The sequence below is a fragment of the Rhea pennata genome, chromosome 4, assembly GCF_028389875.1.
Source record: "Rhea pennata isolate bPtePen1 chromosome 4, bPtePen1.pri, whole genome shotgun sequence".
NCBI classification, from domain to species: Eukaryota; Metazoa; Chordata; class Aves; order Rheiformes; family Rheidae; genus Rhea; species Rhea pennata.
The window spans coordinates 23,215,686-23,232,646 of NC_084666.1; the positions used below are offsets into that span (position 1 = coordinate 23,215,686).

Genomic DNA, 16,961 nt, shown 5'->3' on the forward strand with positions numbered 1-16,961 from the left:
AGAAATACTAAACTTGGCCTCCCTGTTCTTAGTAGAATTACTATGAAATTAGACAGCTGAAGTCAACTTGCCAATGATCTGAATTGACAGGTTCCTTTCTCAGCAACCGTTTTTCTCCAGACCTTGCAATGCGTATAGTTCTTCTATTATAAGCATTCCCACACACACATTCCCTTACTAGTCTTTTCCAACTTTAGCCACACTTTATCCTGATTCCTCCCAGGCAGTCATCCATTCTTTCTCCTGTATTAGCACAGAAATACAACGAAGCTACACTGATGTTACAATGTACCTTTTCTTTGGATGAAAAGTGATGGCAGGTCTCTAGGGCTATCAAACTAGAACATTTCATAAGCAATAAATTCATTCAGGGATTTTGTTTGTTTTTAATAAATTCCACCTTCTGAAGAATTTTTCTATGCTTTGATCTACTGAATGTTAACTCACCACGACTTAGAGAATTCTGTTCATTACACAACACTTCAATAGGTTCTGGCGGTTTCATAGTCTAATTCTAAATTTTTTCTAATTCCAAAAAAGTCTGTCTTATTCAAGTATATTCAAAAGGTATCACAGAGAAATGAGTCAGTATTTTGAGTGAGGAATCGATTAAAACATAACCTTTTGCCCCTAATGAAAACCAGCATTCTTTCTGCATCCTAGAATTGCACAAAATCTGTTCAGTGTAGAAAGAAAAGCTCCTAGATGCCTTTCTTGGTGGAGTCGCATAAAACAGTTATGTAACTGGCCTTCAGGTAGACAGTCGGTTCTCCTCGGAAAAATACTGCACCTCAGCATTTCTGAGTATCAGTATATATCACAGTGGGTGGGCATGATACAGAAGAAAAGAAATTGGAAGTAAGAGTTAATATTTATTTCCAGTTCTATAAAACTTCATTGGACAGATGCAACATGCTGGTAACCAGGAAGAAAGCAAAATCTCAAAATAATCTGGATCTTCAAGAAGTTTCATATTTCAACTTATAAGGAAAACAAGATATTTTCAGCAAATAAAGTGATATTTTCTACTTGGCTATAAACTTTTCCTAAATTCTTTGGTAGATAATACCAACTGGAGATGCAAGCCTGCACATGTTATCAGTCTAGGAAATACATGAATCATTAGGAACAGAAAGATTGCAATTATCTATGAAAAAAAATAATCTGAATCACTTGAATCACAGATTGGGGCTAAATTTTCCAGTTGATACCATACATGCTTTTGGACAATGTTAAATAAGCAATTACTAGCCTTCTAGGACATTAATTACATTAATAAAGTTGCAGACTAATTAAATAGCATTTGTTGCATCTTGTCTCTTTCCGTGTGTCTGGAACAAACTTTACTTTTGTACAAGAGACTTTTTTCAGTACCAACTCATTCTAACATACGTATAAACTGTTTTTTTTCATCTGGTATTTGTTTTCACTTTTTTTTTTTCTCATGCATAGACATAAAGCTGCTACTTTATCTAATATTTCAGGATTTTCCCACCCCCAGTGACCAACTGCACTGAATCTGTTTATCCCTTGACCTGCAGTTAAGGTGCATTTTTGCTCTTAGAGAATAGTATGTCTCTTAGATTTCATGTATTATTTGTTCTTGATGTTTAAGAACACGTCTTTCACTAGAACTATCTTTACAAAAGAGGGATTCTGGCTCCTGATTTCTTTGTGGTATTGGCAAAGACACGTCTCTTATAAGACCTATTTCACTACTGAGTTCTTTTCCATAGAATATAAAGCAAGAGAAGTATCCAGTTATACATATCAACAAAATACATTATGAGAAATTTCCTAACATTTGATACATTCAAAATCAAATAGCAAAACTGAGGAGCAAAGAGAAGTAGATTTTTTTTTAATAGACTTCTAAGATCAGAATATTCTGTGGCCAAAGGACTAATACTCAAGGGAATTTAATCAAAACTAAGTTTGTAATTTCATATTCATATTTTCCATGATTCAATAGACTATTAGAGAACCCTAGACCTCTGATAATAGGAGTGATTATCTGGTTTATACTGTAGTTATTAACATGAAATAAAAAGCACCTGGCAAAAATTAGAATGCATCATTAATCTGGTAATAGCTCTACTAAAGTAAGTAGTTTATATTGATTTTGAACAAGAGGAAGAGGAGGTTTCTGATATCTCAAAGTTGTTTAAGGGAAATAACTGTGTGATTCTTTATTATACTATTCCTTATAAACCAACTTACAGCCACTTGTAGATAAAATATTGGCTAAAATATTGATACAACACAGTTAGATCTTTGATACAATACAGCTATTCCTGTTAAGATATATCACCGATTGTTGGTTCAAAGTAAGAATAATATTAATCCCATCTTTACACAGTATAAAACCTAATCTTGCTCTCCTTTAACTGTAGTTCTCTTCTACATACACTATTAAATGGGATTAAAATTTCTTTCAACAACATTTAATTCATAAAGGAGAAAATGTATGTTTGTGGACTAACATAAAAGATGCAACTTTAAAAGCTCTGAAGAAATTGGCTTTATTAATGAATTAGTACAAAATGATTCAAACTCCAAATTAAGTCTGCTTTTCAAGCATGCTTTTTCTAAGGATATTATCCTCCTCAATATTAGACTTGATATCCTTTTAAACAAAAGCTGTAGTTTACCTTTTCTAACTTCCCAGAGGTTCTAAATTAGTATCTGCCAGAATCCGGCACCTGAATGGCTCTGTAGAATATCAAAGGCATTTTGTTACAGAGGAAAACAGTAGGCATTATTTTAAAAAAAAACAAAACAAAATGAGGTAATGACCAACAGCTCAGACCTCAAACCATTAATTACTGAAGAGACAGATTAATGGGCTAATTACTGGAGAAAAAAGCGTGTTTTAGGATACTGGTACCCTGTAACTTACTATACTCAGTCTGTGGGTCTGCAATTAGGACAAGTTTAGCTTGCATATAATGCATCAACTTAGTGATCATAACCATACAATCTTTTAATATCATGGTAGCAGTAAGTTTTGTAATAGTTTAAGTATTTTATTCCACTTGCCTCTGTCATGAAAACCTTTTTCCAAAAGATGAGTCCTTGTTATGAATATGAAAAAGCAGAATCTTCTATGTAAGTCCAAATGTTTTTAATTGAAATACAGTCTGATGTCTCCACCTACAGACCTGCCTCCCTGAAAAAAAGTACTCTGCATTGTTTTGTTTTGTTTTTTTTTCCCCTCGGGGAAAATACTTCTAAATCAACATAAACATGTCTATCACAATCTGGGAACAAATACTGGAACATTCACAGCTAGACAAACACACTTTGGCAACATCCAATAAATTTGGGTTTTCATTATGAACAGAAGAAGCAGTACAGGGCGCTGTGTTTATCACATATATTTGCACCTTCCTACAGAGATCAAAAAGCAGCACAAGAATTAGTAACAGTGTCCTGCCAGACCTCATAGCGAATGGGTATATATTTTTCCCTATTTGATAGATGGCACACTGTAGTATTTTAAGAATGAGTGACATGTAGAAATACAGTAAGAAAGGGGAATGTAGTCCCGGATCTTAACTCAGCAAGCATTCTTCCATTTAATGTCATGTCTGAATTACATGTGCAACTGAATAGCAGCCATTTAAAGTGAGATCAGGTTATTGTTCTAATTCTTTTAGAAACAAGAAAGGTAAAAGATAATCCCATTTACTTCTTAGTATTTTTTGCATCATTATTTCATATTACTATTCCATATGTTTTTGTGCTTCTGAGTTCCAACTGAATCTAATATAACCACTGTCAATGAAAGAGGAGACCTTTTTATTGCTGAAAACTCTGGGCCAGAGTTGTCAGTTATTAATTAAAGATTGATTTCTTTTCTAATAAACACCTTTCAGCTTCTATGTAGGAGTCTTCATGACGAAGACTCCTACAAACAATGTCTCAATTGTGTACCTTCCTGAAATGCAGTGTATAAAGTAGAAATACACAGATGCAGAAATGAGAGCTAAAGTAGATTGTAATTACAGGCTACAGTTAACCCCCAAAAGGACAGACTAACATAACTTTATGCTTAAATTTTACTCTTCGAGCTTGTAAGCTTTTTCTGCTTTCATCCTATTTTTCCCATATGTTTTCCAGATACAGCATGGGAACTGATGAAGGACATTAAAATATACATTCTCCTGATTCTAAAGGAATGGTATAACATTATGGACTAACTGTACTGTACAATATAAAACTAAGACTTGAAAGTACTGACAAATCAATTTCTTGCCAAACTAATGTCCCCTATTTTCTGTTCATGGAATTTTCACCAAAAAACCCCACTCACAGAAATAAAAAGGATTTAATTCCAGGCTTCTATTTCCTACTTTCAGCTTTTAGGGGTAAGAAGAAAACGACTTAACTTCCAGGATTTAGAAATAGAGATGACTTTGTACCTAGATCAAACACTGTAACTTCTGCATTATTAGCTAACTATAAAAGCAAAAGGAAATGCAAAAATATTAACACAATTTGCCTGAAGAAATAGTACAATAAAGAAATCTACCTTTAATTAGATTTGTGCAAGGTGCTTTAAAGTTAAATCTGAGATTTGAAGTAAAAAAGGACAATGTGTTCTTCTTTTGCTTTATTAGGGGGAAAAGGGAAAAGAAATAGCAACAAAAAGACTGTAATACCACCTTTCTAGAAAATGCATGTAGAAAAATGCACACATACCTACACCAGGCATGTATATGCAAACATAGAGTAAAGGTATTCTACCTTTGGGAACAGAAATAATAATACAAAACTTAGTGAGAAGGATTTCTTAAAGTACATTCCATGCAACCTCTCTCTATGTTTTGTGTGTGTGTGTGTGTGTGTGTGTGTGTATTTGCCAATAGAGAAGGTGGCAGTATTGGTGAAAGAAACTGGGTCCACCTAAATAGCATATTAATGGCATTCTGGATTAATTGACATGTCAGTCATATAATCAGTTTGAAAGTGCTGATCTTTTTTCTGATGTGATTTGTGGTTGGCTGACTTCTTTATTTTTTCTAATCTGATTCTGTATCAGTGGGATTGTCTGGCATGATGAAAATGTTTTGTATTTTGTTATAGTAATAAAAACAGGTATTAAAACTGTATCTTTGTCATCCTCACAGTTATACGAGCTTCAATAAAGCAAGATATTGAAACACAAAGTAACCTTATAAAGTTTATATTCATGAAAGTTGCCCGGTGACAGGTCTAAAGCTGGTGTTCCTGATAGGCAGTATGGCACAAGCTAATCTTGCAAGTATAGAAAATGTTCCTTCCCCAAGTGTCACCAGAGATGTGAAGCAACTGCCTTCAAAGTTAGATGTGGTCAGTGTTTGATGACACAGGAATCAGTTGTGGTAGTTTTCCCCCTTCACGTTTGCCTCCCTACACCCCATTAGGTGGATAGCTGTTTTATTCTCTGTTCCCACAAGCCTAATAAATTTTCAGGTGTTCTCAACTTAAACTATTGCTGATTTTGTTTCTGCAAAACAAAACAATAAAATTGATTCAAGTCATAGGAACAATGGCTAAAAAACGCAGGAAATAAATTGTAGGGAGCAGAGTTAATGCAGTTTTAGGTTACCTCATAGATATCCAATTATCCACACAGTTAAACAAAACCATACCCTTCATATTAGTTTTACCAGATTGTTTCAGTCACTCACAGGCAGGGTTTCCAATTTTAAATATAAATTGGGTAACAACTACAAAATAAGGAGGAGAGCAATGGGAAAATGAGATCTCCTTAAAGCCAACTGTGATATAAAAACAACTGCTGGATACTCATTCAGTCCCTAAATAAGTGGGTATCTTTTAAAATATACCCTTTCAGTCAAACATAAAACCGACAGTAAGGCAGCAATCTGACTTTCATAAAAGTTTAGTACAGGACCTGTACTCTACTTGTACTCTGAACTCTGAACAATTTAGAGAAAATGACATCCAGAATTTTCATTATATTATATTATAGATAATATTATTTTCATTAATATTAATTATTACTTTCAGTCAATACTCAAATTATCCTTCAAAATAGTAGCTTTCCTTAAAAATAATTCCATGACTTCTATCCTTTTATTGCTTTGAAGACATGAAGTATGTCAGGTTTGAAAAGACGCATTCTTACTTACACTAACAGTCAGATTTATTCCATAAACCTATTTAGGGTTAATAGGAATCAGGCAAGTTATTTTATGCACATCTCAGTAGCTTTAATTGCAACATTTATCATTCAAAAGCTGAAGCTGGCAGGAAGGTATTGACATTAAGAGAGTATGAGGCTTCTCATCGGGATTTTATTATCTAGCATCATGGAACACCTGCCACACAGTGGTCACTGTCACCACAAGCATCTCTGAGTGACATAATAACAAGTTTGCTACGGGCAAAGAGTGAAATTTCCTTGTATTATGTGTAGATTTGTTCAGAGTACAAGTAGAGTACAAGTGTTGTACTAAACTTTCATGAAAGCTTGCCAGAAGAAAAGCTATTGTGAATCATGCAGGTTTTTGACTGAGACCTAAAATCATAGTTATTACCTTAAAAAAGGATGCTTTTAAGGGAATATATTAAAGAGAACAAGAAAAATAGGGAAAAGAAAAACCGTGATATTAAATGTACATTGTAAATAAACTGAAGCTTGCTAACCATCAGGTGGTAATGTGATATTATGCTGTTGCTTCAGTAGTTTTTATGAGCTCAGATTATTGCAAGCAGAGTCATGAGGAATGTGGGTCATATTGCAATTTTTGCAGAAGTTTAAAGAATCTAGAATGATGCTCAATCCTACAAACATTTTTTATGTTTCTCAGATTAACAACCTTTTTGGAGTAAACAGGGTTAAGCAAATGGGGTTACACCTTACAGACTGTATCAGATTAAAAACTCCTTTACAGACCTAGTGAGTCTAAATCTCAGCAGCAGAAAACAATACAAATCATATAAAAGGGAATAAAAAAAATGAGTCACAGTCATGGTAAAATTGACACGCTTTTTTTAAATGTATTTTTCACTTGTAAGCAAGTGGAAGAAAAAGAGATGGTATGTTTCATGCACAAAAAATTTCACCAACAAGAATAATGATGCCAAAATATTAAAAAGCAAAAGAAACTTATTCTTCTCTGCAGGCAGAACCTAAAGGGTTAATACATAGGTATTAAAGCCTATGACCTTATAAAGAAGCTGAATTTTTTAACAGAAATACTAAACTTACATTGTACAAATGTTTGCCATTCTTAATATAAGATTCACATATGACAGCTTGAATAATAAAAGGATTTGTCTATACCGCTCACTGAAGCACAGGCCAGAGGCATGTTACCCACTCACACCCTCTGAGGTGTAAGACTGACCACAAGATACCTGCAATCTGGCAATATGCCACTGTTCCTCATAGTGTCTGATTTTGAGTCCCCCCAAAAGAAGCCAAGGCCTTCCTTTGTCCTATATTATTGCTGCAAACTACTGTGAGAAATCCTGTAGTGGTAGACTTGACCCACTTAAGTATGAACCCAGACTTAATCATGTCTGTCCCTACCCTGCTCAAATTGGAACATTTTTGGTCAAACTTTTCTCTTGCTTTGTGCTTCAGGAGATCACACAAAACCTTCTTCTGTGCATCGGCTGAAGTCCAGGCAGACTGAATATTAGACGAGTCTGATAATACCACAAGGTTATATCCATACTTAGAGTGAAATAGTGATTTAGCCTGTACTTTTTAAACTAAATGGTTGTTAAAAGAACTATTTGCAGGGAGTTTTTAGACTGGAAAGACAGTGAATAATCGATTCCCACTGACACTGCTCTTTACTGCTCTTCCCTTTAATAAAATTCTTTCATATCTGCCCCCTCCTATCTCAGTTGTTCTCTTCCAAACTGCAGAGTCCTATCCTAGTGAAGGATACAATGACACTAAATTCATAGTACATCAGGAACAGACCTTAAGAACAAAATACTTGATGCTAAGACTATGATATCCTCATCAAATATGTTTAGTGTTTTATTTCGGACTAACTCTAATCTGTTTTTACAGACTGGATGCTCAGAGGTTAAAGCAAATCTTCCGGTTAGCTTTCATCTGAAAGAAATCCAGTTTGTGCTCTCCCAGACTGCTCAGCAACTGAAGAACAGTCAATGGAGACAATTTGAAAATTTGCTTCCAAAGCACACTCTTAATCCAAACCACAGTGCCCATGCAGATGCACCCTGAGTTGGCCTTTGCATGGAACATGTTTCAGGCTTTTGACCATCCTTGATGCCCCTCTCTAAAGTTTTCCAGTTGTACTATATCCTTTCTAAGATCAAATAGATCAGAACTACATGCAACATTCAAAGATGCCAGTAAAACACTGCAAAACAGTGGCATGCAGATACTCTTGGGTCTGTTCCTTATCCCTTTCCTAATAACTGGTGCCATTCAGATCTCTTTTCTGACTGCTATTGAGAATTGCCTTTGAAATTATATTCAGACTTTCGGAGTAGCCCTTGTGTTCAGTGAACTAATGTAATGAATCATAAATTATTGTAAACGTACGTTCCTAACTTCAAAGAAAAATAATTTAGAAATACTCCTCTGTGATTTATGTAAATCAGGATTTTAAATACATTTTAAAATTATGTTTCCCTTAAAGAAGGGTTTAAATACGTGACAAGTTGGACTCATTTTACCTCCACTGTTACCTCATCTGCAAAACAAGACAAAACAAAAAAAAAAAAAAAGAATATGCCATATTTCTTACTAATATTTCGGTGATCTACACCATAGGGATTTGTAAATGGATTTTATAACTAAACGAGCATGAATCTATCTTAAATACTAGAAATGGCTTTAGATATACATTTCTATAACCAGTTAGAATGCTTTCAAATACTGACAAATGTCTTTATTTCAAGTGTCTTGTAAAATAAGTAATTTTTAATTGCACTAACAGAAATATATCAGTTTCAACAACACCTGTATCCTAAAGAAATATTCCTATTTGATAACATAAGTTATAATCTCCAATCTGTTAGCATGCTTCCTTTGATATTGTATTTCCACTGTTATTTTTAACAAAGAAACACAAATTATGTTTTAACATCTATTCCATACCACAAGTTATGCTACAGAAAATCAGATATTAGCAACATTAGCTTCCATATCCAGGAAATGGATTTCTTCAGTCTAAAAGACCTCAGAGAATTGCAAGAATCTTCACAGTTTGGTGAAATTTGCTATAGGACTTGAAATCTTTATGAAACTTGCTACATTTGAGAGAACAAAAACTAAGGACACATGAGCAAAACATGGAGAAAAGCCCATTTGCTTTGGTTTCTGAAGTCATACAAGAGTGAAAGTGATCAGTTTTTCTACTGATCATAATGCTTATACATTTAATATTTTGTGGAATGGTGTTGGGTTCTATTTCTTTGTATTTCTCAGTAGATAAAACACTACTTCTGAAAAGGCATTATTACTTATTTCAGCACTGAAGTTCCTCATGAAAAATGAAGATGGAATGAAAGAAAATCTCCGTAAGAAAAGCTAAGGAAAAACAAAACCAGACACCAATCTCAAAGTTTATGCAATCAAATAACGTCCTTGGCAAAATGATGGGATGAATATATGAAGGTTCAGAAGCAATGGACCTGTTTCTTCTCTTTCTATGCACATATGTCTTCCACCTGAGCAATCACAGCCAAAACTGGAAGTACTTTCAGTGCCTTGTAGCATGGAAGCACACTGGTATCCTAATCCCATGAATCACCCCATAACCTTGGTGTCACCAAGACGCCAACTCTGTCTTCTCCCTGACATACCAGGTTTCCTGGTTCTGGGCCTGAGTATCCAAAAGACCACCTTGTCTGGAGTCCCTGGTTGCCAGTGTGTATCACAGATGCTGCTACATTGGTCTGACTAATTAAATACACATTTTTTTTTCAAGAAAAATACATGGAACAGTAGTGCCAAATTAATCCTGACATGAACATTGAAGTGGATGTTACTTCAAGAAAATCAGAAGAATGGCAGATAACAAAACTTCTCTTCTGTTTTCATTAACTGGCCTACTGATTTTTCTTTTTAGGCTTTTTATATAAAGATACTAATTTAAATAGACATTTGCTACCTTTTTAAGCTTAGTTTACTGACAGAATGGCGACACAAATATTTCTGATTTAGGAGTATGGAAAGCTTTAAATTTGTTCTGGGCACCGACCAAATAGTTGTCTTTATAAAATAGTGAAGGTAGTGCTTCTGATGTCATTTAAAAGTGACTTGTGAGAGCTCTGCATGGAAGGAAAAAAAATATACATATATAAAGCTCTGACTGTCTTTTGTTTGAATTTTTCTTTACAGAGTTCTTTTACCTGCCTGCCTAGAGAGTAAACTCAGAGAAATGGAAAATGTGGAAAGTGCCAAAGGGAAAAAAATGTGGTAAAGGTTCAAATATTAATCTAGATCTAGGAAGCTTTAAATTTTATTTGCATATTTTGTTTATAGAAATCAAACTAAAATAACTGACATGAGATATTTTCATTATCAAAAAAACCCTCTTATAAATTCCAGCATATCTTTTCAGGAATAAGACTGTTTACAAGACTTCTGAATTGAATGGAACAGTAACTAGACAAGGTTTTTTCCTTTTCTTTTTCATTTAAATATGGATAAGTAGGTAAGCATTTATTTCATATGCCTATTTTCCTTAAGTTAATTTTGACTGTATCCATCCTTTCTTGAATGTCAAAACAGTGGTCAATCCATAATACTTAGGACTTACCTTAAAATAAGTAGGTGAGTAAAATCTATAGCATATGCAATAAAGACATTTCGTTTGTCCAATATCGGTTAATGACAGGAGTCTTTACTGACTGCATGAGCTTTGGTTTGCTTCGTGAAGGGAATCAGTTTCCAATAAAAAAGTATAAATCTTATTTCTATGCATATTATTTAATACATCATCCCAACCTTGAAAAAAAAAAAAAGCAGACCAGTGCACCTGTTTCTAGGAAGTATTCACATATGTCACAATTACTTCCAGTCTGAGTACTCTGAACGGTATTGCTCACCAGCTTCTATGCAGCTATTAATTATGCACCATGAACATTTCTTTTCTAGATGTTTTGTAAATACTTCTTTGTATATTGCTTGAAAATCTGCATGACAGAAATGGAAACTGAAAACACCTGCAAGTTTACGCTTAAGACTCCCTCAGGGTCTTCAAAGCATAACATTCCAAAAATGCTGAGAGTTAGTAAAAATAAGAGGTGTTTAATCCAATTATTGTTACTGAGGTTATAGAATGTGCTTCTTTGCCTTCCACATGATTTGACATACAAAGAAAAGAATTGCATAGAAAATGAAAAAATGACAGCACAGTGGTTCTGAAGATTATTTGATCAATTCCCTCCCTGTGTTTGTAAAATTCACTGAGCTCAGGAATCTCAAAAACATTCTGCAGAAAAGAGATGAAATAACTTTTTTTAATTACGTGAAATCAGAGTCACACATTTTTCAGTATGTTTACAAATCCTTACGGCAATCTATAACAAATATCCTTAAAACTCTTCATCATAAACTAAATATACTTTTTTATTTGGAGAAAAACATAATTCATGCTAATTGTATTCTATTCAAGTTTTCCAGTATAAGGATCTACTTCACTGAATAAAGTACAGGCTCTTCCAATGGCATAGAAGTACCAGATTTTTCAATACTTCTGTGTGTTTTGTGTGGCATTTTCACTATTGAAGTATCAGCAGAAATGTATTCACAAATTAATGTCTATTATCTGAGGTTGCTTTCCAGTGATTTTTACACATCCAAATCTGCAAATGTGTATTTAAAAATACACAAATTAATTCATCAAGTTTGAACACAAAATAAAACTATAAAGTTTTTTTTTTTTTTTTCCCCTAGCAGTTCTTACAGGCACCACTGTGTAATATCCTAAGGGAAAAGATTTTTTTTTTTTTTTTTTTTTGTGACTGCTTCTAATTTTGTCCTTACGTAGCAATAAATTAGTTTGTTACATCTACACAAGGAGTAATATTACCTTTTTTTGCACTTTGGATATTTTGTTTTATCGGGACTTCTAAGTTTCTCACAGCTCCTCATATGGATTCAGCCCCATCAAACTTTTCTAAGATAAAAACTGAGGGAACAATAATACTTTCCTAGGATGGAGTAATAACTCTTTCTCTGTATTATTTTAACAAAGCAGAAAATTTGCATTAATGTATTAATACATCCCAGGAAGAATCTTAGCTTACATTTCCAGATAATACTGAACAATACCATGTGCACAGACCACATGACTCAGGATCTGCAGAGAGATCTTTACAGTGGCCCTATGCTTTCTTGTGTCTACTGTGGATAATTTCCAAATACTGGCTGAACTAACAGCACGAGGCATATATAAATGAGGGTCTGGAAATGGGAGGCATGTCCACCCTCGCATCAGTCAGGGACCCATTTCTACCCAGAAGATTCAGACTATATACTAACATTTTATCTGTATTCTAGAAGAAAGCATGGAAGTAAATAGTGAAGTTGTACTCTATTCTACTCCCTTTTCCATTCAGATATACAGTTGAAGTTGTCAGGATATTCCCTAAATAAAATATACTGTGTGAAAGTCTGACCTGGGCTTTCGGTTTCAGTGACACATCTCTTTAAAATGTACTCTTTCTTGATCTAGATTTTCTGTAATTCAGAAGTTACAGCGCTTCAGAAAAAAGTAAAACATTCCCTGAAAACAAAAGCATTGATTTTTCTTTAATTCTCTAGAAAAGAGTGGAAATCCTTGTGTTCCCCATATGTTTCATTTGTATGGGTGATCTTTAATTTCCAACAGTCAAAATAAATGGCACACAAAATGAAACTTCAGTAAAACTGCAATAAAAAAAAACCTTTTAAAACAAACTACCAAGAAGGCATTTATTACTGAGACTGATTATTACTGATTATACAATATATAATCCCTTGGCTACATCCTGTGTCCTTCCTTGTCCTTTCTGATTTATTTTTGATGCTTACTCTTGATTAAATCCATCATTTATCCTTCTATTTAGAAAAGTAAGTAGGTTATCACCATAATTTTACAGCACCTTTGATTTCAAAATCAAAGCAGAGGGGCTTTTTATCCATGTGCAGATTACAAAGTACCCATTTTACAGGTCATTCCTAAACCAATCTACTGCCTGGAGCTCACTCTAAGAGAAGAGTGACTTACAAACAAAACCCCCTTTAGTTATAAATATTGAGGCTGCCATCCTCTAGTTGCTTAACAGACCAGAAAAAGAATAGTAATTTCTTAAGTAGGCAAGCAATATTAGAAAAAAACATCCAGTACACTTTTACTCTGTCTTTAATGGAAGAAGGAAGAAAGAAGGAAAACTCCAGAATCACACAGGCCTCCATCAACCACCAGAGTCTTCAAAGGACTACTATTTTTACATTATACATGTTCTATTTAATTGCAATTAAATAAATGCACAGCATTCAGGTTTCTAGAAAATCTCAGCTTTTAAAGATAAGAGTCTAATATTGTTTTCAGGAATAAAACACAGACAATCATGATTTCTTTGAAACTGGCACTCATACGAATTCCAGTCTTGTGAGCATGAAATAAGATGCTTCCGCTTTTCTTTTAGAAAGTATGCTAGCAACATATTTCAATGTAAATACAAATATAAAACAAGTACGTATTTAGGTCAGCTACAGAGACAAAACATTTATTCCACTGTAAGTGTTCTCGTGAATGACAAGAATAATTCAATCACTCTCTATTTTGAGACTTTTTAATAAGGTAAATAAATTATTTCTCAAATGCAGAAACTAATAGCCAATTAGTGCTCAAACACTTGTTTTTGCATTTAAAGTGAATCTCTTTTTAATAGAATCTTTTCTCATCATACTTTGATAAAAACACACATAAGCCCCATCCCATTTTAAATACAGTGAAACAGAAAATGAAATGATATTTGTGTGCAAACTATCATATTTTTCTGGTTCATTTTCAAGATCTGTGATATTTACATATGACCTTTCCATTTTTATTAACAGTTTATTGGATTTTTGCATTCCAGCGAGCAGAAGAGAAAGGTAATTTACAGAGAGATTTGACAGTTATACACACAGCTATAAACTTCAGTCCGTTAACTTATTTTTCATGTACTCTTTACTTGAGTCTACCCAAACACCCAAATAAGCAGTATATCTTGTTTTTCTTTACGTTAAAAAGTTCTCATCATAAGGCTCTATTTATAAAAAGTCAAGTAGAAGGAAAAATTTTGAGTGAGCTTTTATCACAGCTTTGGCTCTTAAGGCATTCAAAATCAGAATTGTTTATATACAGCTAAAGTTGTATCATGCCTTAGTAAAAAAAGGTTAAATATTGCATTTTTTTTATTTATTTACGCAGGTGATGACATTTATGATGGAGAAAATTATGCAACTATTTAATGTACCACATGATATTTAATATGTAAAACATTCAAATCGGTAAATATTTTTGCATGCTGATATTGTCAGATGCTACAAGAACACATGTGAACACAATATGGAGTAGTTAAATTTGTGCAGGGAAAATGTAAGGTAGATTCTCTGGAAAATTCAGGACTGGTTGCTCTATGCATGTGCACAGGCCTTTTGCTAGGTTTTCTGACTTCATGTCCACATGCACAGATGTCTCTCAGTGAAGTATTCTCACAGTTTAAGATAGAATTGTTGCAGTAAAATTTAAAAATGTTAATAAATGAAGAAAGAAATTACGTAAATAACATTTTACATCATTGTAAAAAAAGGGGGGGGTCATGGAAGAAATTGAGCTGTTGTGCAAAAATTGAGGGTCCAGATTTATTCCTTCTTCCATCATCTGTATACTTCTCTTTTCTCTTCTGCCTCAGCCCTTAACTTCCTCGGAAGTACAGCCTGTGTCTTCTTTCTGTTCTGCTTTTTCCTCTGCCCCTGCAATTCCTCGTAATGACAGAGGGGAAGCATGCTGAGATTACAGGCATCATGTAGATGTTTGTTCTGGGGCTTGTCCTATTTGCAATGGAGATTATCAAGCAGTGTTTTGGGAGGAGAGGCTTAGCTTTTATTCAGCGGTGATAGCCATGGGACTGCTGCTCTCTTGATAGCGGTGAAGTTTCTATTTCAGCCTTTAAACTGGAATGCTAGTACTTTTCTGACAATAACAGTCTGGTCCGCTTTGAACGTTTGAAGGAAATATGTCACTGTTGCCAAACTGCTGTACAACCGTGATGTGTAGTAAGAGAGAAGTTTCTTGAGCTGTCTAGTTTGATGCTATTATTCTGGTTATTTTTACAGTATGTATTCATAACTAGGATCTCACTCTCATATTTCACCTCAATGGTGGACTTTAAATGGTCTGACTAGAGAATGTAGTATCTAAGCACAGCATTTATCCATTGGTATTTGACACTCACAGCTTGTGAATAAATGCACTTCTCAGGCTGATAACTGTTCTTTTTACTGAAAATACGCAGGATGTGGCTTTTTTAAATTTTTTGGTTTTCTCTGGTGCAAGATAAGATCTTGTGGATGAAACATACCAAGGATTTGGGTTAGCCGGTGCAGACACACAAGTACTCGAATAAAATAACTCCTAACTGACTGTTATGTCATCTCTTGATTCCAGCTTTCCTATCTGTAAGAAGTTTCCTCACAGTGTACTTAATTTCAAGAGGACATCTTTCACAGAAACACTTCTATTAAAAGTGAATGGCATTCTTACTATTTTATCGCTCTGAATATTGGAAAAATATCAATGGCAAAATTCTTAATACACTTCAGCAGGTCTAGATTTTGCCATAATTTTCTTACACTAAAGCTTTTCTCTTAGTGACTGTAAATTCACATCTTAAAAGGAACATTAAGACCATTTTGTCCAACTTCTTGTCGGACAAGGACATGGATCTATACCTAATAATCTGGTATGCCCATAACTACTAGTTTGAACTGTGGTACAGTATTTCTTTTAAATAGAAAATCCAATTAAATGACAAAGATATGAAAAGATCAAGAATCCTCTACTTCCCCCAAAAAAACTGTAAACTGTTTTTTACTTCACATGTAATTAGCTTCAGTTTCTAACTAACACCACTGGTCACTTTAACTTGATCTATTTAGTCAAAAATCAAAATGCCTCTTCTCATGTAAGTAGTTTTAAAAATATTTAGCCTCCTCTTTATGTTTTACTGAATAATCTAAGCAGGTAGAGCTTTGAAACAAAACAAAACAGAAGAATATGCTACTGGGATATCAGATCAGAAATCACTGATAAGTAGTTTCTCAATTCTTTCTAGTATTTTCAATTTGATTCTATGCAGAAAAAGAAAGGTGAGTTCAATGCTGATTCTTCAGACAGTTAACTATGAAAGGCGATACAGCACAACAGGATTCAGTTACTGGATTTGATATCACTTTCACTGTTTTACTTGCTTTTATTAGCAATTCACTCATAATTAGTTCTCCATCGATAACATGAAGCCAGTGGTTTTGCCCTTTCCTCTGCCCTTAATCTAGTTTTACCATTTAATTTCAAACATGAATTTTTACAGCACATAACAAAGACTTTCCAATCTTGATCAAATACAAATAATTTCATGATTATTTTTAAAAGAATAATTAGGGACGTGCTTCTGAGTAGGCATCCATTTTTCTGGCTTCTGGTATAAAATAAATCCTTAATCTAGAATCTAAGGGACTGAACTTACTGATAGCAGATTACTGAATACAATTAAATTTTAATACATTTTAAAAAGCTAATATAGACAGTAAAACAAATAATAGTTTTGCTGCTTTAGTCCGATTTATATTTAACCTTTGAGGAAGAACATGTGCTGAACAGTTTTACCATCAGAAACAGCAACAATGAATTTTAAGTTTTTTCTAAAACACAGCAATAAGGTTGTAAGGGAAGAATACAAACTGATATATTCTGCTGTCT

At 33.9% G+C, this 16,961-nt stretch overlaps 1 long non-coding RNA gene across 1 annotated transcript in view; it reads left to right on the forward strand.

Moving 5' to 3' along the window:
• Window positions 1-10,578, forward strand: part of LOC134139879 (uncharacterized) — a 48,416-nt gene extending 37,838 nt beyond the window's left edge. Inside the window, exon 5 of the long non-coding RNA XR_009958275.1 lies at window positions 9,475-10,578. This is a non-coding gene — a long non-coding RNA (uncharacterized LOC134139879). The remainder of the gene's footprint in view (window positions 1-9,474) is intronic.
• The last annotated feature ends 6,383 nt before the right edge of the window (window positions 10,579-16,961 follow it).